Source organism: Amblyomma americanum, chromosome 5 (genome assembly GCF_052857255.1).
Source record: "Amblyomma americanum isolate KBUSLIRL-KWMA chromosome 5, ASM5285725v1, whole genome shotgun sequence".
Taxonomy (NCBI): Eukaryota; Metazoa; Arthropoda; class Arachnida; order Ixodida; family Ixodidae; genus Amblyomma; species Amblyomma americanum.
The window spans coordinates 9,017,137-9,034,344 of NC_135501.1; the positions used below are offsets into that span (position 1 = coordinate 9,017,137).

The following is a 17,208-nucleotide window of genomic DNA, read 5'->3' on the forward strand; positions in this document are numbered from 1 at the left end:
ATGCGAGATGCGCTGTTTTCTAGTTGCAGCCACAGATGGCGCTTTGGTCTCAGGGTGGTAGGAGACCTCACGAAATCTCGAAACATGATGAGTAAGAGCGAACGCTCTTAACATTATATACACCTAATTTCACGCATTTAGAGGAACAGAGGATATCGAATAGATTTTGCGCTGTGCCAGAATGGAAAGTGGAAAGTGTGCATGGAAGTATAATGTGGGAATGGGTTCTAGAGTACGCAGGCGAAAGCTAGTCAGGCGCGCAACGTCCTACGGGACACTCAATATGTGGCAGCCACTGATTTTGGGAATGGAAGTGTCAAGGAGAAACTGGATCCACTACTGGCCATTTGTTTGTTCAAAAAAATCACCGAAGTTATCTCAGGAAAATATGGCCACCATTAGACTCCTACCATTGGCTCGTTGCTCTGGGAGCTTTTGTGATAAATTAGCCATCTTTGCACAAAGTTAATCTGGTACGTGTTCCGCAAAGAAGCATTAGTTGCACATTTCTTGTAATAATCGCACAAAGAGCTATACGCGCCGTGTGCATACAATGACCGCATGCTTTAAAACCACTACTGCGATAGTTCTCTCATGCTCACGCTCCACGTACACGAACTGCAGCTCTATGCATCTTTGAGTGCGCATTACCGCGGGCTGCATAGAAAAACCGATTAGCACTAGTTAGGGCTCAATTAGCTTCTTCGTGCACTTGTTTTGCAGTATTTGCAGTGGTTAAAAATATGCCGCAGAACTTCTAAGGTGACGCGACCAAATGCATATTACTGGCTAATGTATGGTGACACTCACACTACTCTTATATTGGGCTTAACTGCATAATTAGTCGAGATTAATTAACCAACTTCGCGAGCAATGACGATTGGCGAAAAAGGTCAATGAGAAAGTTGTAGAACGGTCCGCAAAACTTCCGTTTGAACAGTTTTTAACTCTTTGTCTATTACATATCAGCATTTTTGCACTCATTGCAAATGCCCGCGAAATACAAAAAGTACCACGTGACATGTCCGCTTGTGCGCCGTGATTGCAGTGCTCTCAAAGATTCCGCCCAACAAACAAACAGCTCATTTAGCCGGGTGTGCTGCTGCTTAAAAGGTGACAGGGCTGCGACGCACGCCTTGGCTGTGACGCATGCCCTGGCTGTGCGATTACGGGAGTGCAAGTGATAAGGACTGTGTCTGCTTGTCGCTATCATCAAGCGCCGCGAGGGAAATATACCACTAGCATAAATCGCACAGCCAGCTGCTGCATCACTGCCCTGTCGCCTTTTAAGGGGCCACACCTTAGGCTAAATGATGAGTTAGTTCCTATACGGACGTTTGAGAGCACTGCAATTTCGGTGCTCATGTGGGCATATCACGTGGCATTTTTTGTAAAAAATGGAGAGTTAAAAACTGTTCAAACGGAAGTTTTGTGGACTGTTCTACAGCTTTCTCATTGACCTTTTTCACCTGTCTCCGTTGCTCTCAAAGTTGGTCAATTAATATCTACTAATTACGCAATTAAACACAATACAAAAATAGTGACTTGCTTCATACAATAGCCAGCATCATGCATTTGGTCACGTAGTCTTAGAGGTTTTTCTTGGTGGGAACAGCCGAAAAGAACCAAAACGCAGACACAGAAAGGAACACACAGAACGCAGACAGAGTCAGCCTCGTCTACGTTCTGTGTGTTCCTTTCTGTGTCTGCGTTTTGGTTCTTTTCGGCTGTTCCCACCAAGAAGAATGAACCAACTAGCTCAATTTTCTACTCTTAGAGGGCCTCGGCGTATTTTTAAACTCTGGCTAAAGTTAGCTGGACACCCTGTACATGCAATTCGCAAAAAAATTTCTAAGCACTCTTATGTACGATTATCGCAGGTTTATGCACCTGTTTCAAACAGCCCAAAGAACACGTCTTTGACCCTGAATTATAAGCAGTGAATATGGACATTATGCTCAGAGCCAGAGCTGAGAGCAAATACTTAAACACTTTGCTTCAATGTTGAATACAGGTGAACTAAATGAAAAACTGGAAAACAAAATGCGCCAATGTTGAATAGATGTGAGCCAAATGAAAAACTAGTAAACAAAACGCATGGTTACTCTGGTTACACCGCCTCTCGTTCCTGTGTTTTGCTATGGCAGTAGCAGACGACAGCGCTCGATCAAAGCAAGAGTCGACTGCAGTGCTGTTAGTTCTCGTGACCTCCACAGGGGCCACCTTCCGCCGCTGGTCAGGATGGGAAGTTGCGAAACTGGTCAAGTTCTAGTAACGTTGCTACGGCCTCCATCATTAACATCCCGATTTCCTTCGTTGCTGTATAGATTTGTGTACAACTCTTCGGCCACTTCAATTATCATAACCATATTACGATTCACCTTGCCATCTTTGTCTCTTAACAGATACATCTGGTTTTTACCCATGACCTACGGTGCAGGCCGGGACACGTTTTTCTTATTTCTTTTCTTTTAGTCCCAGTATAATCTATGTCCCTATGTACTAGTGGTACGGGCAGGTGTCTAGAGTCTCACAATAATTTTTGTATAATGGGCGATTAGCCCGTCATACTGGGACACGTTTTGCTGGGCTGGGACACGTTTTTCTTGTTTCTTTTTTAAGTCCCAATATAATCTATGTATAATGGGCAACCTTCACGTGCGCTGCTGCGCCTGCACCAAAGATTTGCTTTTGCTTGTGCTGTTTTTATAATTTTCTAAAGCACCGCTGATCGTGGCTCTGTAACTCAGCCCCATGACGAGACCACAATGACCGGCTGCTGCGCGGGTGACGGCAAGTGACTACACGTGCATGAGCTCTCGACGTATGTACTACATATGTGCTGGAGTGGCCGCTAGCTGGGTTAGTGCACCAGTACACTGCAGCTGGGTGCCGAAGAGATCTAGTGGGTCACAGAACTGGAGAAAGTTTTAGCGTGACGTGCCTGTGAGTTGCGGCAAATGTTTCCGCATTGCAGCAGCTTCATGCACTATGGCGTACTGTTGCGTTCTGCTCTGAAAGTCAAGCAGGCAAATCTCGAAGAGTATTTCTTTTCATGAGTTCCCTGTGACAAAATTACGGAATTAATGGCTCAAGAACATTTCACAGCAAGCTGAAGGTAAGCCATGAACCTGCACCTGCTTTTAAGCGTGCTTAAAAGCCGTCTGCTCGTGCATTCCTTGCGACAGTGTCCGCGGTGATCAGCTCATGCTCTATAAGTAGAGTTTGCGCTGGGCTCAGTAGTGCCTGGAAAGTACATTTATCTGATTGCACTCCTTGCTTTTCAGGACCAGCGAAACGGCCCTGGATCCCAAGTGACCGGAGCAGAGTGTGCAGACTACACTTCAAACAGGAGGACTACAGGGACGACCTCAAATTATGAAGGTTAAAGACTGATGCCGTGCCCACAGTTTTTCCAGAATTCCCGGCCTACCTGCAGCTGTCACCAAAACAGCTATGACGCCCACTAAAATGGAAATGTGTTGCTCCAGCTCCTTCTGCAAGCAAACTTCTGCGTGTGAAGAAAAGCAAGTAAATTTTTTTCCATCATTTTTGCAGTGACCGTATTACCACATAAATAATGCACGCTGGTTTTAAATTCCATGCTATGTTGTTGTCCGTGAACTATGTAATAAAGTTCCTGTGTTGACTATATTGCAGGCAAAGTGGGTGTATGCCTGACAGGTACACACTTAGTGAACCTGATGCCGAAGCAGGCGCTCAAGAACCAACACTCTGAAAGAGAACAGCGAGCCCCTGCCTACTCAGTAGCCTGGCAGATCATATGTTTTTAAACAACCTTCACCACAAGCTCTGTTGGAGCCACTGTCAGCTATACTTTCATTGAGCCCGCACAAGCAGCCTCCTCTGGACCTCCTTCGCTTCCTGCCGTGGAGAAGAGCCACCAGCAAGTAGTTTCAGGGCAGCTCCACTGCGTAAGGCCCATGCAACACAAACTAGGCTCTCAGTTGCAAGAATTGCAAAGCTTTTCAAGCAGATTGCTACCCTACCCAGAAAATGTGGAAGGCTTGTAAGAAAAATGTGAAGCTGCTAGAGGATATTTCCTTGTTGCAAAAAGAGAAGAAACGAACAGAGGCAGTGTTGAAAAAAACGAACCTCACAGTCCTTCAGGTAGGGTATCCATTATCAGCTACATTATACATGGCCTCTGTTACGAAACTTGATGCTAGGAAATTTTTAACACTTCCAGGAGAAAATAGAACAGAATGAAGAAAAAGCGCTATTCATACAAGAACAGCTGGCTTTTATTAGTGTGGCAAAGGATTGCTGGCATGCTTTGGCATGCTAAATTGCCGTCATGCTATCAGCTTTGCAGGTCAACATTAAAACAATATATACCTAGGTGCGTGCACGGGGATCAAGCAGCGGCTCCATATGGAAGCGAGACGGCATTCTGAAGAGGTAATGTATTTGCAATAATAGTTAAGTTTATATGTTAATCTCTGCAGGCAGGGTCACTGATTGCAAGCCATCACGGTTCATGGCCTGGTCAAACTGATGAATTGACAACCCACCATCTATGCTTTGTGTTTGTTGGACTGGCCACTCACTACAGGTACATAAAACTTTCAGCTGTGGCCTTAGATTGGTAGATAATTGGTCTCAGGGCTTTAATGTATCAAATGAACACTTCTAAGGAACTGCATGTGTGTAAATGAAGACATTTTGTTCGAGCTCCTAAAAGTGCATGGTACCATGTCGGAGGCATTTTTTTGTAGCGATGGCTACATTACGGTAGCATTTCAAGCCTTCAGCGTGGCGGCGCCGCTACCTAGTGATCCCACAAGCATTCCAGTGCATTAGTACTGCCGCAAATCTTTGTACTGCTTGTTTGTTCATTTTTCAAAGCTTTATTGCTTTATTAGTGTTCATTTTTCAAAGCTTTATTGCTTTATTAGTGATGCAAAACGCAACCAGAATTATCTCGAAGGATCGCAGCCAGGCTCAAGTAATCCTATGTTGTTCCAGATTGTTGTGATAACTTTGCACGCTGTACCTCAAGTATAATAGAGAGAGACGGGCCCCAAAAGTACTGTACCCCAAAAGTTCGCTATCAGCATGCAGCAGGGCAGGCTTGTTGCTGCGCCATTGCCGAGTCACTGAGTTATTTGTGGACACAGGTCTGACCAATAAAAGGTTCCTTTCGGAAGCTGTTTTTGCTGTCTTCCAGACCGCCGGACTTTCGGCACTACTACGTGACAGTATGCAAGTGTGTGCGGCTGCAAGGTGCTACGCAGGTGCAAGGCACAGTGAATTTTGAGGCAACTTTATCAAAGATGCCAAGTTTTTTGCAGCGAACAGTGCAAGACATTGGCATGGCGCATTTTATCCCTGCCAACAAAACGGTCTTGCAGAGGGCACAGTTCAGAGAATCGATGACAGCCTTGAAGGACCATAGATGCCTAACTTTAGTTTCATGTTTTCTTCTCAGCAGTCATGCATAAGACATTAGTATACATGGATCAACGTGTGGTATGCGCCTATGACCACTAAATAATATACACTTAAATTTCTTCACTCATGCTCTTTCAGTTTCGGTTTCAACAACAAAACAATGGCTTAGATGTCAAAGGCGTATCGATCTTGTAAAAAGTTTTTGCACAAACAGACACAGCACAAGAAAGATGACAACAAACACAAAACTGCTAAACAAAAACTCTGTTGTCAGTTAACACGTGTTTGTATGCAGTTTTTCTCGCGATGTGCGTCTGTTTGCACGAAAACTTTTTACAACTTCGATATGCTCCAATGTGCACAAAAAGAAGCTTTACTGAATGCCAAAGTTGGGTTTAGGTCACAAAAGGCATGTAAAAAACTGGGATATAATCGCTGATAAATGGTTTGATGTAATTCCACCCCTTGAAGAATGCTTGCACAAGTGTTGTGGTGAATTAAAACGACAAATCTGTGATTATATTGCAATTTTTTCCATGCTTGATGTGACCCAAGCCCCCTTTTACATCACCTTTTAGTTGTTGAAACCGAAACAGCATTAAAGAAGCAATAAATTGTTTCATATACAACGAGGTGATCCATGTGCATCAACGCAAAGAAAAAGCCCCAATTTGGCGCTTGGCACTGCCTGTAGCTACGAAAGAAACCACATATATCCCCGGAAGGATGGGACAAGAAAACAGCCCTGTGGCAAAGCCACCACAACAATGCAGGATTGTACTCGGAGAGCCACCATCAGTGCAACAAGTGCACTGCTCAAAGAATTTGCCCCAGGCCAGCCAGTTTGGATCCCGTTCACACAAAAAACTTTTTTCTTGCCCCTGCTATGCTTTCCCTGTTAGAGTCAGAGTGCTGGCCCCTTTCTCAGTAGAAAATGCAGTTACCACTTCAACGCCACTACAAGGCAGTAGTGGTTACTTTCAGCAGTGAGAAATACTGAATTGCATGGATCCAGAATTAAGAACCTATCTGTATTAAAACTGAATGTGGCTGCTGTAACTAAGCATCAAGTAATGCTTTCCTGTTATTTTCACTCAACGAATGGTGCTTCCGTAATCACTGAATAATTCCTCTGTGATATTGGAGGGGAAGAGGCCACTTTTCCACTCCAGCCAAGAAATACAGGGGCCGAATAATGGAACGGTCAAATCACAAACTTGTCAAAAACGTATCAATTAGCCTCGCTCCTATTCGTCAGCCGCGGCTGGCGGCCACATTGCTTTTTTTTTTTTGCGTCATGGGTGGCTGCAGATTACGTCACGGATGTGGGAGAAGTGGTGACTTTGCACACCTAATTATGCAGGCGCAAATTGACTCTTTTTTGTGATTGCCTTCAGGAAGTCAATTTGACCGTTGCATTTGTGACAGAAAATGGCGGCGGTGCATATGGCGATACAATCAAGGCGGCTGCACCGGCGCAAGCAACGGCGATGAAGGGCGCACAAAGATGCGTTTGACTTGCCGGATGAGCTGTTTCAATGCGTTTTTTCACCGGATAAGCAGACTGCGGAGTGGCTGTGCGACAAAGTCGCTGATGAACTGGGAGGTGTGCATGTAAGTGCATTGTCAATACCAGCGGGTTTCATGCTGCTGCTGGTAATGAGGCGCATGTCAGCAACGCACAGCCAACACTGTGCAAATGCATGCGGCAGGTGTTGGAGGCAATCTGCAAAGTTAGCGTGCAGAAGGGGTGGGTTCCCGCGGTCACCTCTGTGTGAAACAGCTACATATAAACAAAACACGCTTAAGCTGGCAAAGCACTTTATTTTTCCCAGAAAATCGCACTTAGTGGCTGTCTTCTGTTTCCCAAGGGAAAAAGGAACAGACAACCACACATCACATACCGCAACACCTCACCCTTTGGCACTTTTGTCATGATCTAAGCGCCGAACAAGACAGACTTCAACAAGTTGTCATCGATATTGTACCGAGCGCTCCTTACAAGTTTGCTCGGCAATTTATGATTGAAAACGTCTTTATTGACTGCATATTCGTAGAACACGTGGGCGGGCCGCCTAGTCCGGTAGTCCACTGGTTATTGCTGCTGCGCTGGCCCTCCCCACCAGCCAGTGCTGATGGTCAGGATCATCGCTGAGCAGAATAGCGTCCCACTGCTCCTCTGAGGGGTTTGGAATGGGGTCAACTAAGGGATTAAATTGGCGTGCCCACAAGCTACCTCTCCACAGTGTGTGCACTGAGGAGAGTATAGTGTAGGGTACCAGTGGTGCAACTTATCTGGCATTGGGTATGTATTGGTTTGTAGTCTAGCTCCTAAGGGTGTTCTCTTTTAACTTATTGGGTGATTTATGTGCCGTTGGGTACTCCTGCCTGGCTGTTCTGTATGGTGCGAGATTGTCAGCGTACACTGCTAAAGCAGTTAGGTCGCAGCACCCTTCATGGTCATCAGGGGGAGGCGCCCGGTACAGAAGAGCTCGGGCATGCCTGAGAGCGGCTTCGTTTCCTCCTGGTAGTTCCAAGTGACTGGGAAACCAGATGACTGAGGCTTGTCGGGGTGGATGCTTAATCAGCAATGACAACCCTGACCTGTGAATTAATCCATTATTGAAGTTGCGACAGGCATTCTGGGAACCAGTGAGCACAACGGCGTTGGTGTTAGATGCTATAGCTAATGCAATAGCTGCTTCCTCTGCGTGAGTGGGGTTGGATGTTTTCATCGAGAAGCAGTTCACCATCGATCCCAAAGGCGTTGAGACCACAATAGTCATCACTCCATTCTTTGATCCTGCGGCGTCCACCTAAAGAGTGTTAGGTTGCTCGTCCCATTTCTTCAGCAGGGCTTCCCCTCTTGCTTTTCTCCTTTCGATGTTATATGCGGGATGCATATAACATCTCCTCAGATCGTCTCCTCAGATCGCGTAGTACCTCTTCCCTTTGGTCTATCGTACAGGGCAGATTAATAAGGATCTTTTCGAGCAGATATCTGCCTGGTTTTGTGAACGTGAGCCTATTGAGTTGTGAAAGCCATTGTGCTTCCAACATCTCTTTGAGGGTATTATGTACTCCTAGAGCCATGAGCTTCGCCGTTGGCGTGGAGTTTAGTAGCCCCAGTGCCGTCTTGTAGGCTTTCCTGACCAATTTTGCAATTTCCGACCTGGAGAGGTTAAGGAATGCCGTCCCGTACATTATCCGAGAGATGAAAGCTTGCACTAAGCGGATGGCGTCCCTTTCCTTCATGCCATGGTGCTTATTTCTGATAACATATATCATCCGGAGGATTTGCTCGGTGGATGTTGTAAGCTTCTTTACAGTGGTGGTGTTCTGTCGCAGCTGCGAGATATACTGCCTAGGATCTTGATCTCCGTGGGTTTCTGTACTGAGTGGTTGTCTATATACACCGTGAAGTTCTGCGCCAGGGGTGCCCTTGGGTTCTTCAGGATGAGCAACTCGAACTTTTCCGGCGCACACTGGAGGCCCCTCTCCCTGGCGTACTGGTCCACCGTGTCGACTGCTGCTTGAAGACGCTCCTCGATCTCGGCGTCACTCGCCGGGTTGCACCAGACATTGATATCATCCGCATACAATGTGTGTTTGAAGCCCGGGATTTCGAAGAGAAAGCCTGGTAGATCTTTCGTAGCCAAACTGAACAAGAGGGATGACAGTACCGCCCCTTGCAGAGTTCCTCTTGGGCCTAAAGTGATGGGATCTGATTTTATTCTACCTAAGTTAAGACACAAGAGACAAGCAGGGCAATGTCATTAGCAATATGGATAAGATAGTTAACGTAGCCGAACAGTTCTATACAAACCTGTAAAGTAGCCAATGTAATCAGAGCGCTAATGAGAAAGACAGCAGTGCACAGCGATGCGTCATCCCGCCAGTAACGAAAGATGAAGTAAAGAAAGCCTTAGAAGCAATGAAAAGGGGAAAATCAGCTGGGGAGGATCAGGTAACAGCAGATCTGTTGAAGGATGGAGGGGACATCGTGCTAGAAAAACTAGCCACCCTGTATACGCAATGCCTTATGACCTCGACTGTACCAGAAGCTTGGAAGAATGCAAACATTATCTTAATTCATAAGAAGGGAGACGCCAAGGACTTGAAAAATTACAGGCCGATCAGCTTACTATCCGTTGCCTACAAAGTATTTACTAAGGTAATCGCTAATAGAGTCAGGGCAACGTTAGACTTTAATCAACCAAATGATCAGGCAGGCTTTCGTAAAGGATATTCCACAATAGATCATATTCACACTATCAATCAGGTGATAGAGAAAAGTGCAGAATATAACCAACCTCTATATATAGCTTTCATTGATTACGAGTAAGCATTAGACTCAGTGGAAACCTCAGCAGTCATACAGGCATTGCGTAATCAGGGGGTAGAAGAGCCTTATGTCAAAATACTGGAAGATATATATAGCAACTGCACAGCTACTATAGTCCTCCATAAAGTCAGCAATAAAATTCCAATAAGGAAGGGCGTCAGGCAAAGAGACACGATCTCGCCAATGCTGTTCACCGCATGTTTACAGGAGGTATTTCGAGGCCTGAATTGGGAACAGTTGGGAATAAGAATAAATGAAGAATACCTAAATAATCTGCGATTTTCTGATGACATTGCCTTGCTGAGTCACTCAGGAGGTGAACTGCAAATCATGATCAATGAGTTAGACAGGCAGAGCAGATCGATGGGTCTAAAAATTAACATGCAGAAAACCAAGGTAATGTCCAACAGCCTAGCAAGGGAACAACAGTTCACAATTGGCAGCGAGAGCCTAGAAGCTGTGACGGAATACGTCTACTTAGGGCAGGTAGTGACAGCTGATCCGGATCATGAGAGGGAGATAACTAGAAGGATAAGAATGGGGTGGAGTGCATATGGCAAATTCTCGCAGATCATGTGTGGCAGTTTACCAATTTCACTCAAGAGGAAAGTGTACAACAGCTTAATCTTACCGTTACTCACCTACGGGGCAGAAACGGGGAGGCTAACGAAGTTGGCGTCAGTCCTGTCTTTTGTGTGCCTTCTGTGTCCCCGTTTCTTGCGCCATTACCAGTTTTTCTTTCAACATGAACCGACTCGCCCAAACTAGAGTTTTACTTAACGAAAAGGGTTCAGCTTAAGTTAAGGACAATGCAGCGAGCCATGGAAAGAAAAATGATAGGTGTAACGTTAAGAGACCGGAAGCGGGCAGAGTGGTTGAGGGAACAAACACGGGTTAATGACATCCTAGTTGAAATCAAGAGAAAGAAATGGGCTTGGGCAGGGCATGTAATGCAAAGGCAAGATAACCGCTGGTCCTTAAGGGTAACGGAGTGGATTCCAAGAGAAAGTAAGCGTAGCAGGGGGCGGCAGAAGGTTAGGTGGGCGGATGAGATTAAGAAGTTTGCAGGCAAAAGATGGATGCAGCTGGCAAAAGATAGGGTTAATTGGAGAGACATGGGAGAGGCCTTTGCCCTGCAGTAGGTGTAGTAAGGTTGATGATCATGATGATGAAGTTTGCAGTGGCTTGCCTGGCTGATGAGAAGCCTTCGTTAAAATTTTCCTGCGCACCTAGGTCAACCGCACAGTAGCTTGATTTTCAGACACCGCGTAAAAAACAATAACACGGTGTAGAATCGGCTACTTTCGTGCAATGCAGCTTGCTGACGTTTTACCTCCGTCAGCGCACCCCACCAGCATCAAAAGAATAGCACTTCAAACGCTTTTTGATTTGCTTAATATTTTCTAACTTTAAACCCAATGTTATGGCAAGATAAAATATTAGTTATTTTGATCGGTGCACATTTCTTAAGTCCTTTTACAGAAATTTAGTAGACGGTCGCTCACCATGCAAATAAACGCCCTCGGGAGCAGCCCTGTTGTAATTGGCTGATTTTGTGTTCATCAAGTGGCGACGTCTCATTGTTTCGTCATTTTGACATGTCAATAACATTTCATCAGATTTGTGATTGTTCCTTACCGAAACCTTCACCTTGTTTTTCTTGTTTAGAAAGAGGTTTCAGTTCCCGACCACTTTCCAGGCACACCTGCCACTCAGTAACTGGGACTAAGTCTGGGTAAAGCCCCTCCATGACGTTTCCTGCCGACCAGGTTACCATATTTACACGATTGTAAGTAGACTAGAATATAAGTCGACCCCCCCATATCAAATTTGAGAAAAAGGAAAAGACTTGGAGGTCGTTTAAGCTTGGCCTTTAATAATAGAATGCGATAGCATTATCCTGTGGCCGCCGCTTATCGCCAGCCACTATCGGCTGCCGTGCGCGGGCGTGCCCGTGGGCAATCCAAAACAAAAATGTATTAGTCACTGGACTCCTCATCCACACTTGCGCCATTGTCCTCACTAGCGCTGCCATCGTGATCACTGCTGCGGTCCCACAGCACGTTGTTCTAACGTCGTTGTGCAGCGAAATCGCCCAATTCGCAAACAGCTGCATCACGTCATCGCATGGAACAGCTGAAAATTTTGCCTCGCTGCAGCTGCCACATCTGTATCAGCCGTTTCGAACATCGAACTTGTGCCCCAGTGCGCAGCTGTTCGTTTCTTCAGCGCAAAGAATGACAGCAATCTTGAATGCAGCCGTGACTGAGTGCTGGTCACTTACCGAACCCCGAACACAAATGACTACAAAGCACTACATTAAACACTTGGAAACATGGCCGGCAGTAGTCAAATGCATCAGAGCCAAAGAGAAACTACGCATAAGTGGCGTCGGCTCTTCCGTCGGATACCGACAGTCCCCGGCGGCGCTGCCGTTCCGAGTGGGGGTACCGCCACGATTGGAACAACGGCCCTTCCATCAACTATCGACGCTCCTTTGAGTGCCCATTGAGCAGTTGAAATTGAAACAAAACCAAAAACTTGAAAGACTCCTATTAACAGTAGAACACGAATGTGTTATCAGGCTGCGGCCGCAATCTGCAGCCTCATGTGGGGAGTGCGGGGGGGGGGGTTTGGTGCTTACTGATTGCCGCCATCGGCCGCCGCTCGCGAGGAAGGGATGCCAGTTCTGCGCATTGATAGAGCAGCTGCTCAAGGCCAGCACCAAGAAGAATGCGATAGAGCCGCACAGCGAAATTGCAACACCCTGTAGCATGCCTGATATCTCGTTTCTCGTCTTTATTTATGGTGTCATGCTTCGGTTTCGATTGTAAGCCGTAAGCAGTATAAGCAGTGTTGAACAGTTTGAACTCGCATTAAACATGTTTGAGCCATCGATCAGCAGCTTCAGAAAACGGCGGAACTGACGACGCCGTGGAGTGCGCCGGCAGCGAAGGTCAAGGCATGACATTCCCACATGCTGGAAATCTCGACTGATACATATGCTTTGTGTAGATGCATGCCTGTGCATATCTTTAGCGTAGGTGCATGTACAAATGGCAATAAAAAAAAAGGACATCACGTCGAAACCTTGTTGTGTACTCGCTGCTGCATAAAAGACGAACAACCAACTTTTTGTAATGCCTGTAAACATGATCGAATTCAAATCACTGGCGTGCTTACACAAGTCTCGCGAGGTAAAGCAGTTGTGTGTTCACTTATTTATAGTAATGTGCCTAACTGTACCTGAAGGCCTTTTAGAACTACAAAAGAATGCCAAACTGGATGAGTTGGAGTGGGTTCACCGCTGTACAACAGCGCGAAGAGACGAGACGACGGAGGAAGCTCTCATGTGTGCAATTCCTTCTGTCGCATCTTCGGGCTACGGTTCAACCACGAAACTTCTGCACTTAACCCCATACGTTTGTTTTTTTTTGCATGCTAAACACGCTTTTGAACAATAGTTATGGCTGCGTTTCGGAGCTCGCAGTGCTGCTCATCAAAACTAATGTGCTGTATTGAAATAACCAGCAGAGTTACTTGAGGCAGATATATGCACATGGCGGCTTCACGACTTTGCCATTCCGACTCAAGGAAAAATTTGCATGAATTCTGACGCCACTGCCGATTGTCAGCCATGGCCAGGTATTCATAAATGCTAATGTTTGCATTGCTCAAGTATATTAGGTTGATATGATCACTTTTTGTTCAATTAGGTGCAGCTGCATGAGGTGCCAGGAGGTGTAATCTTGTTTCATCATCTGCCAGCAATATACTCGTACTAACAGAAACGTGGCTATCAGACGACGTCACCGATCCAGAAGTTTTAGCTGATTTACCGAATTTTAACGTTTTTCGCAAAGACCGCAAGGGCTCTCGAGGAGACGGTGTTCTTATTGCCACTAGCCAGCTGTTGCCTTGTTCTGTTATTAACATCCAATCGGAGCTGAAATACTATGGGTAATCTGTCGTTCTGTACCACAAATCGTCATACTAGGTGTCTGCTACAGACCACCCTCCAGTAGTCCAACCTTTTCTTCACAGTTAAACGATAGTCGAAATCAAATAACTGGCAAATATCCCAACGCGTGCATCCTTCTTTTTGGTGATTTTAATTACCCATCAATCGACTGGCTGAACCTAACATCAACAGGCAACACCGAAATGACGAAGTTTGTTGACGTTTGTTTGAATTTCAATCTCACCCAGTTAGTAACTGAACCCACACGTGTCACACATGAATCCTCCAACATCCTGGACCGTATTCTAACTAATCATCCAGAAAGTTTATCATCGCTTACTTACCTCCGCGAAATTAGTGACCACAAAGTTTTACACGCTACTTTCACTGTCATCCCGGAATCGCGCCAAACATTCCATAATACAATTCGCCTTTATGACAGAGGGAATTACTACGAAGAAATTAATAATCATTTGATGGCGTTCTTTCCCAGCTTTGATACGGGTTTCAATGATCGATCACTTTAGGAAAATTGGCTTACTTTCAAAACTAAAATTGCCAAACTAACCACGAAGTTCATTCCCACCATCACATTTCGTGCCAGTCACAACAAACCATGGTTTTCAAAGATCTTGAAAACACTCGAAAACAAAAAGAAGAGACTTTTCCGTGCAGCAAAATGCAACCCGAGCGCATGCGCCTGGAACAAATATTACGCAGCTGAATCCACATACCTGCAATCTGTCCGCAATGCCAAACACAATTTTTTAAAAACTGACCTGCCCAAGATCCTAACAAATAATCAGAGGAAGTTCTGGAAAGTTCTAAATCCTCAACAGGCTCCGGTCATCACATTAGCTAACCCACTTGGCGAGATGACCAGTGGCATGGAATGTGCAAATATTTTTAACACCGCTTTCTCACCCGTCTTCACACACGAAACTGATATGCCACCTTCTACCGCAACTGCCAACACGAGTTTGCATATGCCTTGAATCTTGTTTTCTGTGCACGGCATTATATGTATTATTGAAAATATCAGGATGTCATCTTCTGCAGGTGCTGATAAAATCACCCCAAAGTTCCTCAAAAATACTCGCCATGCTTCCGCAGCATACCCATCCAAACTTTTTGCACAATCACTTTCCACAGGTAGCATACCCAGCGATTGGAAGGTGGGGAAGGTTGTTCCGGTCTTCAAATCAGGAAACAAAGAATCACCCCTTAACAACCGCCCCATCTCTTTAACAAGTGTGCCATGTAAAAACATGGAACATGTCATTTATTCCCACATAATGAACTTTCTTGACTCTATTAATTTTTTTCATCCTGCCCAACACGGCTTCCATAAGAACCTATCCTGCGATACACAATTGGCTATTTTCATCCATGACTTGCATGTGAACTTTGACTGTAACCTACAAACTGACGCAATATTCCTGGACTTCACGAAAGCTTTTGACAAGGTACCTCACAAACGCTTGCTACTAAAACTTTCATGGTTACACCTTCATTCTAACATATTACAGTGGATAAGCGAATTCCTGGCTAACCGTACCCAGTATGTTTACGTTAATAACCAAGCCTCTTGTTCTCTTCCCGTAACATCAGGTGTCCCGCAAGGATCAGTCCTTGGCCCGCTATTATTTTTAATATACATTAATGACCTACAAACGCATGTCTCTTGTAACGTCCGGTATTTTTGCCGATGACTGTGTCATCTATCGCACAATCAATAACGCCTCTGACCAGTTCGCCCTCCAGAATGACTTAATCAGCATACAGGACTGGTGTAACCAATGGCTCATGGAACTAAACCCCAATAAATGTAAACTCCTGTCATTTAACCGAAAACGTAATCCTCTCCTCTTCTCGTATAAAATCTCGCACATCACGGTAGAATTAACTCAGACTTATAAATACCTGGGCGTAACATTGTCCAATGATCTAACCTGGAATGTGCATGTGACAAAAGTCAAATCATCCGCTAACAGAATCCTTGGATTCTTAAAACGACATCTACGCCATGCGCCACAAAACGTAAAATTACTTGCCTACAAATCACTTGTCTGTTCTAAATTAGAATACGCCTCTGCTATTTGTAGCCCTAACCAAAATTATCTAATAAATTCCCTAGAATCAGTACAAAGTCGAGCCAAAAGATTCATATATTCGTGCTATTCATATAATGTTAGTATATCGTCATTAAAAGCAGAGGCAGGCTTAACATCTCTAGCTTGTAGACGTCGTATCACTAGTATGTGCTTGTTTCATAAATTTTATTACAGCTCACTTCGTCATCCACCCTACATCAATCCGCCGGCACGCATTTCCCCCCGCATTGGTCATCCCCTTCAAGTTGCCCGACCTCGTACGCGCACTGCTACATTTGCATCGTCATTCTTTCCGCGTTCAGCCACGAACTGGAACAGCCTTCCACACGACATCGCCGCAGTCACCTGTCCATCAACATTTGTGAATTGTTTGGAGGCTATATTTAACAGTGAATAATTCATGTACCTTACGCGTTTTCTTTGTTTATTAAATCTGTTTTATACATGTAACTCACCCCTTATGTAACACCACCAATCCCAGGGGCCTTTAAGGTAATAAACTGAAGTGAAGTGAAGTGAAATTAGAAAAAACAAAAAGGCACACACTGCGCAACGAGCTCAAAAGAGTTGAAGACTGTGTGCCTCAGTAAGGCAGTGCTGGAAGTGGCCTTAGCTCAGCATGGATGTGAACCAGCTGGAAACGGCAAAAAGTTTACAAACAGGTAAGAAAGTAATATAACGAAAAGAGAAATATTGACCCGATAAACACAATTTGTGCAGGGAGTTTCAGTATGCTGTGCACTGCTAGTTTGCCTGGTTAACGCGGAAGAGGCTGGAGGAGAACAACCGATGGATTCTACCAAGCTGTGTGCTGAGCGCTGTTCGAAAGAAAGACCATGACAAAACTGGTTTACATACAGGCTTCAAGCATTACACAGAATGCCCGAACTAGACAAAGCAAAAGGCACTAGCAGTAGATCGCTGTTCACCAAAGTGGGGGCCGCAGCGGAGCAAGCAAGATCGGGCAGCAGCCAGCCGACTCTCCGTGAATAGGGTCACTTCCGCCAGTTCTCCCTTTCCGACGTCCCCTCACTTGGCACTTCCAGAAGTGGCGAGGGTGTGTCGGCGGCGGGTTTTTGAGACGCGATTGCAATTCTTTTTGTCGACAGAATCGAGAAAAAATTTACACACATGATTTCCAGGGTCCCTTCTTCCCAACCACAGCGTTTCATGCAATTTGAAAACCGTTTCAGCTTCCCTTTATAACCATAATATTGCCACATGCTGATGACAATGGTGAGTAGAACTGACGAGCAGACTTTTGTTGGGAGCCTGTAAGGAACTGAACAACTCGGCGGCGGCAATAGCCACAAATATGCTCGATGGTCGTCTCGAAGAACCATCGCTCTAAACTGCACTCAATGTAAAGCTGG

At 45.3% G+C, this 17,208-nt stretch overlaps 1 protein-coding gene across 4 annotated transcripts in view; it reads right to left on the reverse strand.

Moving 5' to 3' along the window:
* Positions 1-17,208, reverse strand: part of Git (ARF GTPase-activating protein GIT1) — a 359,911-nt gene that overhangs the window by 197,220 nt on the left and 145,483 nt on the right. The gene's annotated exons all lie outside the window — the stretch shown is intronic.